Source organism: Thermobia domestica, chromosome 1 (genome assembly GCF_964235325.1).
Source record: "Thermobia domestica chromosome 1, izTheDome1.hap1.1, whole genome shotgun sequence".
NCBI classification, from domain to species: domain Eukaryota; kingdom Metazoa; phylum Arthropoda; class Insecta; order Zygentoma; family Lepismatidae; genus Thermobia; species Thermobia domestica.
The window spans coordinates 213811391-213825473 of NC_137454.1; positions in this window are offsets into that span (position 1 = coordinate 213811391).

A 14083-nucleotide genomic window follows, 5' to 3' on the forward strand; every position below is an offset into this window, starting at 1 on the left:
GTTGAAGTTGCGACACCAGCGCCGAACAGACGACTCGTCCATCACATTGTGTCCATACACCTCCTTTAATTGGCGATGAATTTCACAAAGTCGAACGTTTCGGGCATTAAGAAATTTAATCACGGCTCTCACTTCACAACTGGCGGGGTTCTCAATTCGTTTAATCATTATAAACGAGCACAGACATAACACAAGCATTGCTAGTGTCACGCAACCTCGCACAGAGCAGGCAGACAAGCCATTGACACGGTCTAACTTGCCCAGCGGCTCCCCGAGTCGTCAGCGCTTCATGCGGCGCAAACGGGTACCACTTTCCGGATGGCCGTCGTATATATATATATATATATATATATATATATATATATATATATATATATATATATATATATATATAGAGAGAGAGAGAGAGAGAGAGAGAGAGAGAGAGAGAACGAGGCGTATTCCAAAAGTCCGTTTGATGATTTAAAAAAAAAAAAGAAGCTAGTGCGGAACAGTATTTATTACCAGAAATTGGTGCCTACGGATGAAACTATTTCACTTTTCCACATAATCACCATGCCGTTCCAAACAATCTTCGTAACGCTGCATCATTTTACGTAAACCCTCTGAATAGAAGTTTGTCGCCTGGGATTGGAACCAGTTGGTAACGGCAGTCTTGAAAATCTCGTCGTTTTCAAGCCGTTGTCCACCAAGCCACCGTTTCAAATGCAAGAAGAGGAAGTAATTGTTGGGTGCAAGGTCGGGACTGTATGGAGGGTGATCAAACAAGTCCTAACGAAAATCCTGAATCTTTTTCTCGACGACGGCAGACGCGCATTGTCGTGAACGGGGATGATTCCGGACGACAGTTTCCCGCAGCGTCGATTTTGAATCGCACGTCGCACTTTGGTGAGCGTATCGCAGTACACGTCAGTATAACTGTTGTCCCACGTTCCAAGAAATCAACCAACAGGACGCCCTTGTCGTCCCAAAAGAGGGTAGCCATCAGTTTGCGACTCGAGTGCGGCGATTGCTTAAACCTTTTTGGTTTGGGCGAACCTGAATGACGCCACTGAATGGACTGTTGTTTGGATTCAGCGTTGGTGTATGAGATCCACGTCCCGTTACCCGTCACAATGTGGGAAAACAAATTTGTCGTCGATAGAGATCTCCCTGTTGTCGATAGCGCTCCAAAAACTGTTTGGCATTGCATATTCTTTGCCCTTTGTGCTGGTCCATTAGCATTTTCGGCATCCATCTTGCACTCAACTTATGATATCCAAGAGTTTGTGTGAAAATCCTGTAGATAGTGGTTCATGTAATGCGGGAAAAATCATGAGCCAAAGCACTGATCGCCAATTGCCGATCACTTCACAGTTTTTGGTTCACTTGCTCTACGAGGTCATCCGTCTGAACACTAGGCCTGCCACTCCGGTCTTCATCGTGCACTTTGGTGCCACCATTTTGAAACTCGCGATACCATTTACGAACCTTTCCTGCACTTATTATTGTAGGTTCATACATTAAGTACAATTCCCGATGGATATCAGCAGCAGAAGTTACTTTTGCAAACAAAAATCGTATCACACCGCGCACTTCATAACTAGCGGGAGGAATAATTCTCGTGGCCACTGCGATCTGCCTTCCACGACTGCGAAACTCCTACTGACTCAAGATAGCCATTGAGTGGCTTCGTCAATAGTTTGTCATTGGCGTTGCATGCTTGAAATTGTGTTCCAGCCTATCCTCATTTTCCCCATTTCACTAAAAGTCGACGGCCCTTACTTTTGGAATACGCCTCTGTATCTATCTATCTATCTATCTATCTATCTATCTATATATATATATATATATATATATATATATATATATATATATATATATATATATATATATAGAGAGAGAGAGAGAGAGAGAGAGAGAGACGGTTGTTAAAAAATTAGAATAGCACCACTGCGTATTATTGTGTGTATACAGCATAGCATAAACACGTATGATCTAGTATGCATCCGGAGTAATGTATATAGAAATGTGAATTTGAGAGTTTACTAGAAAGCAATTGAACAATGATTTAGTAAGCAGTTATGTTTAATAGCTCGAAATTAATAATAATAATAATAATCTTGCTTTGCAACTTGTCTGTTCATATTAATAATCAGAAAAAGTAATTGGTACGGGCCATTGCACTAAACTCTCTCGCTCCAGTTTCTTAAACTATATCATGTTATGCTGCAGTTACTAGCGAAACTTTTATTTATGAAACACGAGCAACTTATAAGAACTTTTCGGGAAACGTCGCCCGAAGAAAACTAACTTCCAAGCGTAAATGACCCCTTATGGGATTTTTCATCAGAAATGACTGATCCCATATTGTAGTGCTAATAATGAAATATTAGCTAATGAAATATGAACAAAATAGCCTAAGTTGTGACTAATAACACTGTCCCAACGAAATCCCCAAAAGTTAACTCTACCTTTTGTGGATATTTTCATGAGAAACGATTTATTGCTATATTAGAGAGTTATCTAATGAAGTATTAAAGAACGCAACTTTTGAAATGCCCGCCATTTCTGTTCTAGTAAGTTGGCAGCATTGAACGTTACCGATTTTTATCTGTTGTCTTTGTAGCATGACTTGAAAAGTCTCTGCACATCATTCACATTTGTAATAAGCTTTCACTATGACAACACGCTCTTTCGTCGTGTAGTGCTCTATTCCTATTCGTACATAGATGACTTTTGGCGTGGGAGACCCGGGTTCGATTCCCGGCGGGAGCTCATGTGATTCGGATTCCACGTTAATCAGTGGGTCCACGTCTCATACATCCTCGCGGCTGAACAGGACGTTAAACTCAAAATCAACTCAACTCGTACACAGATGAAGATCATGCACTATTCGGTGCTCCGTGACTATTAACCACAAAAGCAACAGATGAAAATTAAGTAACGTTCAGTCTACCAACTTACTAGAACAGAAATTTCGGAAATTTCAAAAGTTGCGTCCTTTATGGGACACCCTTTATATGGACACATCTAGAATTCGATTTTTTCTTCTTTTAAGGATCACCATATCTTTTAATCTTCTTTTATTGCTCGAAAGTAAAAGTACATGAAAATGAAGATTTTATTCCTTGGTTTGCATCAAACGATACAGTTTCACTATATATATTAAAAAATGAAATGAAATCTTTGAGCTTTACGTCCCACGGTTATGCCGGTTAGGCTAAAGGAGACGGTGATTATGAGAAATGAATGAAATGGTGGAATGAAGAAAGTGGGAGGAAACGGGAGAACCCCGAGAAAACCCACGCACACGGTGTTTCTCCACCACAATGTTCACTTTATATATATTAAGTTTACATAAAGTAACATTGTACTCACTGATGTTGTATGTATAAGCGAAGGTATTTCGAAACAAATTTCTTATCAGCGACATAAACCATCTCTTTGTTTAGGTAGCATTTCCCTACTTGGTAAAGGGTGGTCCCTCTATACTTACCACAATGCTTTGCTTGGTTGGAAGAAAGCATTGAATTTTATCAAGAGACTCGCTTAAGAACTTTAAGAAAGCTCTATGATTTGTCCTCTCTACCTCCCTCAACACTGTAATCCTTGTCGTTGTGGTGACAAGAGAATGGTCACACAGACTGGAATATTCGTCAGGATCTCAAAAAGAGAATAATTCCCGGAAAACTAAAGAATTTTTTGTTTATCGATTCTTTTTAATAGAAGGTAGAAGGAAAACAAAGTTTCAGAACTTTGCTATGTAGCTCTACTAGATTTCTTCAATATAGGAATTCCCTTTATTCAAGGAACAGTCTGATTCATCATGCCCACGGAAAGCAAGCTCTTATTTACCCAAATAGCACAAAACATCAATTAATCTCTTAAGATTTTTTTTTCACCATTTTGTTGTGTTTTGTAACCTGAAAAGATTTTTGAGAATTTAAAAATAATCCGATTCGGGTATCATCAAAAGTACACAACAAAAATCAACATGATATACGACTTCTTGATTTTTCATGTCTATTTAAAGAATGAGTCAACGCACTCATATTATCCCTCTTTAGATCAAATGGAATTATCACTATTGAAAAGAAGGCATGGCCACAGAAAACGCTTGTTTAATTTAGAACAGCCTGTTAACCAATTGTGTTTATCATAATTAGAAACACTCAAATGCATCATGTACGCGTACTTATGGTTACGATGCGTACACAACACACAAACCAGGCAACTCAGGAGTTGGCCTTCCATGTTCTTTGAATGCTAGTTTGTCTGCGGAACGATACTAATTATATGGTTTTATCAGCAATTCTCAATAACGCAATCACAATCTACGATGCACTTCGAAGATTCATATTTTTCTTCAGGACAAACAGGCCTACTTGGTTCAAATTTACTAGTAATTCCCGTTTCAATACTAATTTCCATTGAGCAGAACGGCAAGAGACATAGAAATGTGATTTTTTACAATCGATTCGGCTTCCCAAGAAGAGGTGTTCCATCTCCTCTGTTAACCCTCTACTGAACTCAGAAGTGGTTCAAATCAGACATTTCCGGTTTACCGACATAGAATAAAAACAGTAACAGACAGCGAGGTTGGGTTTCTTGCAAGCGATTCAGCGTCTCAAGGCAACATATTACTCTGCAACCTCTACAAAAACCAAAAGTTGTTTTAATAAAAAATATACTTCCGGTTTCAATACTGATTTCCATACAGCAAAAACGGTAAATGCTATGTGGATGCGGTTTTCTTCAATCAATTCAGCAGCCCAGTAATAGGTTTTATTTCCTCCGTTGAAGCTCTATACAAACCAGAAGTTGTTAAAAGTAGTAATTTCCTGTTTTAATGTTTGTCGCCATAAAACAAAATCAGCAATACATAGCGAGAAACAATTTTTTGCAAATGATTCAGCATTTCAATACAATATAGCATGACTATCCGAAACACTCTACAAAAAATGGAACTGGTTAAAATTTACTAATACTTCCAGTTTCTATACTAATTTCCATAGAGGAGAAACGGTAAGAGACATCTTGATGCGTTTTTTTCAATCGACTCAGCTTCACAGTTGACCCTCTATTCAAACCGGTAGTGGCTTAAATTAATCATTTCCGGTTTCAACAATTATCATCATAGAACAAAAAGGTAATAGATAGCAACAAACAATTTTCTGCAATCGATTTAGGGTCTGAATAAAGCACACCACCACAGCCCAAAATACTTTACCTAAACTGGAAGTGATTCAAATTTTGATATGCCTAGTTTTGCCATAGCGAATTCCATAAAGCAAAAAAACGGTACGAGATATCGAGATGCAATCGATTCAGAGCCTCAAGAGTATATATACGGCCGGATTTAGGGGGTAGGGGCACAGGTGCACGTGCACCTCCCTTCGTTGTAAATATACACTGCCTAAAGTGAAAAGCTGGCAGTGAAAATAGCAACATTTTCTGAAAATTTCTGCTGTCATGTTTCTGTTTGGGCTTAAAAGAAAGCGAAGTTTTGCAAAATGTATAGTTTAAGTCAATTTTCTGAAGGTTAAACGAAAATAATTCACCGAGAGCAGACACTTAGCATTTGCAGGGTAATTTCTCATTCACACCATAAATGCCTAAAGACATTTAAAAAATTCAAATGCACTGGTAGTTATTGGTGCACATCCCGTCAGAAAATCCTGGATCCGGCCCTGTATACACAGACTGTCTCATAATTCGTGTGTAAACTTTAATTTCATGATACTCAGAACTCGTAAAAACTAGAACTGTGAAATTTGCAGGCAATTTAGAGGAAGGTCAGAAGATTTGTTTGATAGCAAAACGATATTACGAGTTTATTATTTGCGGATTTACAGGGTAAAAGGTCAAAATGCGATTTTTTCCTTATGGGATTTCAATGTTAAATAGTAGTCTCACATGCCATTTTTTAAAAATATCCATTTCTGGTAGCAAAAATTGGTATATCGACATAAATTCTGATCAGAAACAATGTGATAACGAAAAATGTGGGCAATCGTGACCCGGTGACCTCTAGCAGGTTATCTGTGACCCTTGAGGAAAAAGCTCGCTTTTCAACAGCTTATTATACACAATTAATTCAGTTGAAGATAATGTTTAAAAAACATATGCACAAAGGATCTACCGAACATCCTTTTTAGCAAAACGAAGAGGTCAGCAATATCATCAGAGGTCAAATGTCACGTAGTTAAAATGTCATACTTGATGTGTTAACAAATAAGAAACTGTAACATTGGAAATAATGTTTTGAAGTGCCATAGAACACATGCATAAAGAACCTTCCAACGAGTGTGTATGGGCATAGGGAAAAGGTCATCATAAGAGGTCAAAGGTCACGCAGTTAAAATTTCATGTTTGATGTGTTAGCAACTATGAAACTGCGACGTTTGAAAAATGATTTGAGCTATTACGGAACACATGCATAAAGGCCATTCGAATTGGTGTGTATGGGCATAGCAAAAAGGTCAACAATGTCATAAAAAGTCAAAGGTCACGCAGATAAAATGTCATGTTTAAAGTGTTAACAAGTATGAAACTGCGATACTGGAAATAAGAATTTGAGCTGCCACTGGACACATGCAGAAAGGATCTTCCAATTGATGTGTGTGTGAGGTCAACAATATCGTAAAAGGTCACGCAGGTAAAATTTCATGTTTGATGTGTTAGCAAGTATGAAACTGAGACGTTTGAAAAATGATTTGAGCTATTACGGAACACATGCATAAAGGCCATTCGAATTGGTGTGTATGGGAATAGGAAAAAGGTCAACAGTATCATAAAAGGTCAAAGGTCACACAGTTAAAATGTCATGTTTGATGTGTTACCAAGTATGAAACGGTGACGTTTTAAATAAGGATTTGAGCTTCCATAGAACACATGCAGAAAGGTCCTTCCAAGGAGTGCACATGACCATAATGAAAAAGTCAATATTGCCATAAGTTGAAGAAGCCTAATTTTGTAATTCAGGTACTGCAGGCAATGATAGGTATCTGTTTCTGTGATGTTTAAAACAATGAATAGAACATAGTGTGATTCCACCTTTTGTTAATTACTTAGCTTTGCAAAACTGCATTCAAAATGTCTTTTTCCTATTGAAACATATCAATAGCTATTTACTAGAAAGAAATATTTGAAATATGTCTTACCTGTACTACAAACACTGACGTCCTTGTATTTTTAGTATATTGCAATTTATTCCACGTGACCTCCGTGACGTGCTAAACGTAAGTTCACTGTATATAAGGGTCTTTGTGAAGATTTTTTCAAGAGTGTCTGGAGTTATCTGTTCAACGGCAAGCTGTATCTAACGTCGAAGTTCTTCAAGTGTTGTTGAAGGAGTTTTATAAACTTGTTGCTTAAGAAAGCCCCATAGAAAGAAGTCGCATGGGGTTAGATCAGGACTTCTAGCTGGCCACTCAACATCAGAAACTATACTTATTAAACGATTTCCAAACCTTCCTCTTAAACTTTGTAATGCTATCCTAGTACGATGTGCTGGAGCACCATCCTGATCAAACCACATATCATTGTGTGGATCAAGATTTAAGCGATCAAGTTCAGGGAAAAGAAATTCTCGCAACATATTTTGGTAAATAAGTTGATTAATGTTTCCTTCGAAGAAAAACGGTCCTATTACACCAGTTAATATTAGTCCCATCCACACCATAATACCCCTTTGATCTGCACAGCGTTCAATTCTTTCTGCCGGTGGACTGGGTCCCAAGAACAGTTCATGTGACGAAGACACCGTTCCATTTTTTTAAAAAAAAAAGACAGCTTCATCTGACATTATAATTTGAAATAAAAACATGGGATCTTCATTAAATTTGTCTATCAACCGGTTACAAAATAAAATTCTGGCACCGAAATTATCATCATGTAATTTATGTACAATCTTCATTTTGTACGCCTTAATCTCAAGCACGCAATATCCTACTCAGCAAACTTCTTTTAACGTTGGTTGCAACACTCCGGCGACGGATGATTTTCTTGGTGACCTAAGCACAGAACGAACTTTGCGTTTAGTATCGTCGGTAGAGATCTTTTCAGGTGGTCCTGCCTTTCGTTGTCGCTGAGAAAGATGTTCCTTGCTAAAACAGTTATTCCGAAACTGTTTGTAAAGATGAAGAATTTGGGTATTGCTTATTTTCACACCCCACTGTGCAAACGACTTTCTCCGCGTTTTTGTAACCTACTTCCTACTAAGAACTGTAGGCAAATCAGCACGTTGTTCCTCTGTTAGAGTATCCATTGTGACTTACACAATTACACACACACACACACACACACACACACACATATATATATATATATATATATATATATATATATATATATATATATATATATATATATGTGTGTGTGTGTGTGTGTGTGTGTATGTGTGGCAGAACTGGAGTGGGTCAGTGGGTCGTGGGTCAACAGCATGTGACCCACTGTGACCCACCACCCACCGTGACCCACTGCAACCCACCGACTCAGTATGATCTACCGACCCACTCTGCTCACTGCATTGTAGACAGTATCTTCTGAAGACTGGTAAATTTGTCTTCGTTTTACTTTCAAGACCTTCATTTCCCTTGCTTTTCCATTTGTTTCTCTCTACTTACCTGAGGTGAGTATATCTAACCAAGTGAGAAAAGAACTTCAGGCACTTTTCGATATTGATATTTTTAATTATAATAATAGCAATAGGACTTATACTAGTACTTGGCATTCGAGACTTGTGAGTTTTTAGAGGAGCTAACTACTGGAAAAAATACATTTTTGAATCACTGTAATATATAAATTATTATATAAAAAATTCAATGTAACTATGTGTACCTGATCATCACGGTCAAATTGCAAAGTCAAATGAAATGGCTTTTGGTATATAGCCAGACCTTAATCCAAACTGGGATGTTACATTGCTTTCATTATAATGTACAATATCCTAAGGAGGTAGTGAGGATCCGAATTTTTGCGAAAAAAAAAAAGTAGTATCTCGCACGCCGTTCAACTTACGGAGCTGAAATTCAGTGTATTAACTCTTTATTGAAAATAAACGGAATGTGTCCTAGCATTCTCTTTTATGGGGGAAGGGGCACTTTCTATATATGGAAAATTGGTAGTGAGTTGGTTTGGAAAAATGTTCGGAAACGATCCATGTTATTTAAGAAAAAAATCAGAAACAAAAAATACAGTGCTTGGCTTCATATATCCATTGCTTTCTACTATAATAATTGCTAGAGTTTATGTTTATTATATGGAGCGCTTACAGCACAGGGCAATCAACCCATAAAGTTGTGAGAAAACTAGGTATAAAATTTGTACTGTAAGCTTAATTACACGGAAATTTTAAGTTTGGATTGTACGCATAATTATATGGAAAATTTTACACTTTTTTCAACCTTTACGTTAGTCTACTTACCTTGATTTGGAACTTTCAAATGTTATCCTTTTTTCACTGAAAAGTAACGATAATTCAACAAGGAAATAATTATACTATGGTAATTTAATTGAAATTCATCGTAATTTGGCACATGGCAAACATCAGTGGTAATTGAAGGGGAAGAAGGAGGGAAATTCCCATTCACCTCTGAACACTTTCCAGGAACCTCGTTTCCTTTCGCTTTCTAGACGGGGGAGAGAACTTGGTAATGTCATCAAACCTTTATGTATAATTACAAAAATTAAATTTATAAACAAATAAGAAATCATCAGTTTATCAGGCTTTAATTGATAATTTATTCACAAGATTCCCTATCGAAGGCGTGGTATTTGAATACATTAAGTTTATGTTCTCCATGAGTCGACATTGCCAACTGACATGGTCGATATGGAAAAGATGTTGTATGGTGATAGAGAGATAACACTTCTTGCTGAGTATTTCAAAAGTGACCGAGAAAAATCGTTATCAGACTTAAGTCTAACAAGCAGATTGTCGATGAGGAATTGCAGAAATCGGGTAGAAGTATTATCAATTTTCACGACAGAGTGCGAACTGGGATTTCCCCTTATGAATTTACAGATGACTGATATTAGAAATAGACTAAGTGCTTAAACATTGTCTAACTTGTTGTTCATCAATGTTAATGGCCCCCCGCTAGAAAAGCTCAAAGTAGATGAGCTAGTTATTTATTGGCTGAAGGATGGACATCATTCCGCTGCGGATGATTTACCACGAAAAAGTTTTGGAGGCCAACAGGAAATAAACCCGATTTCAGATTTGTTTTAAGGTGGAAAATTACGAGTTATGGAAAATGTATATTTGTATTACTAATGGCTTATTTGTGTTATTCAACTTTGTACCTAACTTTTAGTAAGTCTCTTCTTTGCTTTAGGTATACTACTTTGAATAAATATTCATAATAAACATAATTGCAATTATGCATATTTGTAACTTAAATTTAACGTGGTGTTTTAGTGATTACACAAATTACAATTATGAGCATATTTTATGGAGATGCTCTCACATAGGGTACCCGAGCACCTTTATACACTATGAAAAACTGATTTTTGAAGTCTTTTGTGAGAAAAATACTGTGAACTGAGAAACCATAACCTTTTCCATTCTGTACAGGGGTATTTTCCTGCAAATAGAAGTTTCTTCTAGAATGCGTTCAGAAATTAACACTTGCAAGAATACTCTATTAGTACAAGTATATTTTAGGCACACACTAATTTCCCTCCACCTTGGACTGTTTCAATTTCCTCACTGACAAACACTTTACCATATTATATCGTAAAGGTCAGATCCACCGCTATTGTAACAGAGTGGTGCTTGAGGGATTGACTAGAAATTCAAACTCCGATTAGTGACAATTTCACAGTCTTGTTTTATTACAAGTGTAAACTCTTTAGTCAGTACAAAAGAGGCCTGGATCGTGTTCAGAGTTGATGACGATGGATTTTGGTGAGTCAGAGTAGGTCACAGTGGATGAGAGTGGTTCGTGGTGGATGGTGGGTCACGGTGGGTCACAGTGGGTCATGGTGGATGGTGGGTCAGAGTGGGTCACGGTGGGTCGTGAGTCAAGTTTTCATTGACCCACACCAGCTCTGAGTGTGCAAGGTGAATGTTTTCATCTTTGTTGTTCATTTTATTCTTTTCGTTGAAAATGTAAGAATTTACTACTTCAAACAAGTAGGATACATTAATATAATTGATTTCTAATATAAGTAAGTAATTAATTAATCGCTGCGTTTAAAATATGTGTGGCTGGTTGATTTAAGTGGAAGTAGAGAAATACACTTTTACAAATTAAGAAAATAACTTATAGGTTCATGCTTCTACTTAAAAGAGGATCTTTCTATTCTTGTGAACAGCAGCAAACTTATCAACAACTTCTTCAAGATCTAACGATTTAGCAATTTTCTTCAATATAAAGTAATCCTAAGTTTTTCAACCTATCATTAGTCACTGAATTGCCTATATGTCTTTAATCTTTTAAACATGAGAATGACCTTTCATATGTAGCACTAGAAACTGATATAGACACAGACATGATATCTAGTTTGTAGGCTTCTAGGAATGCGTTTTTGTAGACGCAAAGATAAACGAAATTCATAAAGAAATCAACTTTGGTTTTCTCTCGTCTTCACACAACTTAATTGTGTTTGAGATGATTTTGAATTCACATTTGAATATTTCCAGATCACTTTCATAATACTGGGCCATAGACTCCACAATGTTGTAATTAAGAAAGTTTTCACCTTTTGGATGCGAAGTGGTGATTCATCTAATGATTTAGCTACATGATCCAAAGCGTTTTTTCGTCTCAGTGATTGTCTTACCAATAGTAGGCAAGAAAATGTCTCATAATATATTATCTTTAAAAAAAATCGTTTTCTCTCTTCAATGAAGGAAGAGATTAATTCAAAATGAATTTGTGATATTTCGATGGTGAATGTCTAGTTCGTTTCCACGAGGAATCCCTCTATTCTATCTGTTTCCTGCTCTGGAATTTCAAAACCATTTTCTTTGCATATCCACAAATATTCTTGATAAATATGATCGAATGTTGTTCGTTGAGAGTCATATTCTCCAGACCTCATCTTCGACAGCGTTTGAAACAATGAATCTACAAGAATCAAACATTCCGACATGTCTGCATCTACTTGAGATAAGGCGAACCTCAAAGTTACAGCATGGCAACTGTCATCTCAAATTTTACCAGCCCGAAAACATTCCCTCTCGTACAGATTACACTAATTTGCCGGATGGAATGATGGAAATAAATAAATATCACAAGTTCCAGATTTGGTTTAATACTGCATAATAATATAAATAGTTATTTGGTATACAAACTGTATTTATTATTATTATTATTATTATTAATAATAATAATAATAATAATAATAATAATAATAATAATAATAATAATAATAATAATAAAGTAAAAAGTGATGTACAAGAACAAAAGTGCTTACGAGACAAACGTCGCACAGAAACAGAAACTGAACTCTGTGTAACAGGACACTGATTTGCCGTTCCAGCCCACAAGCCTTGCTCTTGAAGTTTAATTTTCACTTTAAAGTAAACTGCCAATAATTATCATGTATTCTTAAATTTCAGAAAAACGTCCCGATTTCAAGCTCTAAAAATATGGTAGCTAATCAAGGACGAAACTAGACATTTGGTGCCCAGGGCAAATTTTGCGATTATTATTCCCTTTCATCTACGTCTACACTACACAGATTAGTTTGCTGGCGGCCGGAGCAACTGCTCCGGTTGCAGCATCTTCTTTTGATCTGACCATAGTTCAATTATTTTTGGTTACTTTTACCCTTGAGTATTAAAACTGAGTAATGAATGTTACTTTAGTTTATTAAAATGATGAAGTGTGCACTCTTTGAAGCAAAAAGAGGAAATGTTATTTTCTTTTTACCTAATATCAAACAGTATTAGAACAGACATTTCAATCGGATCTCCTTACAGCAAAAGAAGTATACGTGGCCTTTATCTTTCTTTCGTTTGTTTACCATCACTAGTTTTTAGAATTTGACGTGAATTCAAGTACACAAACACTTTACACCCACACCGAACGGTTAAAGCTCAGCAGTAGAATACCAGCTTAAGATTCGGAAGATGTGATCAATCCCTCGTGGATAAATATATCAACTTATGACATTACCAAGATTCTTCCTCGGTGTCACTAGGGAAATTATTGTGGCCTCTGAGTCTCGGATGTTTCAAAGCCTTAAAATAAATTCATATGTAGTTAAAATAATGCTATTATCGTGTAATCGATGCTAAATTAATATTGTAAATTTTCAGGTTATATTTGAAGGGCCTATATCCTGTTGAAAATTCATGTCACCACTTATTTTATTTACTGTTATGCATAATTCCTAGGATGTAGTTTTCTCGGAAATGCAAATTTTGACGGAGAACTAATATAAATCTTTGATGGAAATGGATATTCACTGACTGAAGTTACTGAATGGAATATCTATGGACCAGTCCCACAAACTCCTTATATATATGGAAATCACATCCGAGTGACTGCACATACAAAAACTTTGCTAGAATTAGAAGTCTTGCCAAGAAGGTACAGCGGCGTAAATATTTTGAATACATGGACTCAATTGGTGATTTTACTGTTAGTAACCCTAAAGTCTTTTGGTCTGTAATTAAATCTAGAACAAAATCTCCGGGCATACCGGCAACAGTTCAAGATGTAAATACTAAAGCGAGTGATGATCAAAGACCAGATCTCTTTAATAACTACTTCTGCAAAACATTTACTTCCCTTCCCTCTACAACCCATCTCCCCCCTCCCCACCCCATCAGTTCTGACACCTTATCCATTCTCTCTACCACCCAGGGCGAAGTTCTGGCTCTCTTGCTATCGTTATCTCCACATAGATCACTTGGACCTGATAAAATTACTCCTCTCTTTCTCAACAAAACTACTTCAGTTATTGCGGTTCCTCTATCTATCTTATTCAATAGATGTTTCAAGGAACGGTATTATCCCACCAGTTGGAAACTAGCTCACGTGACCCCAATATATAAATCAGGACTTAAAGATCATGTATCCTCCTATAGGCCAATATCTCTTCTTTCTGTAATATCAATTATCTGCGAAAAAATAATCAAAGA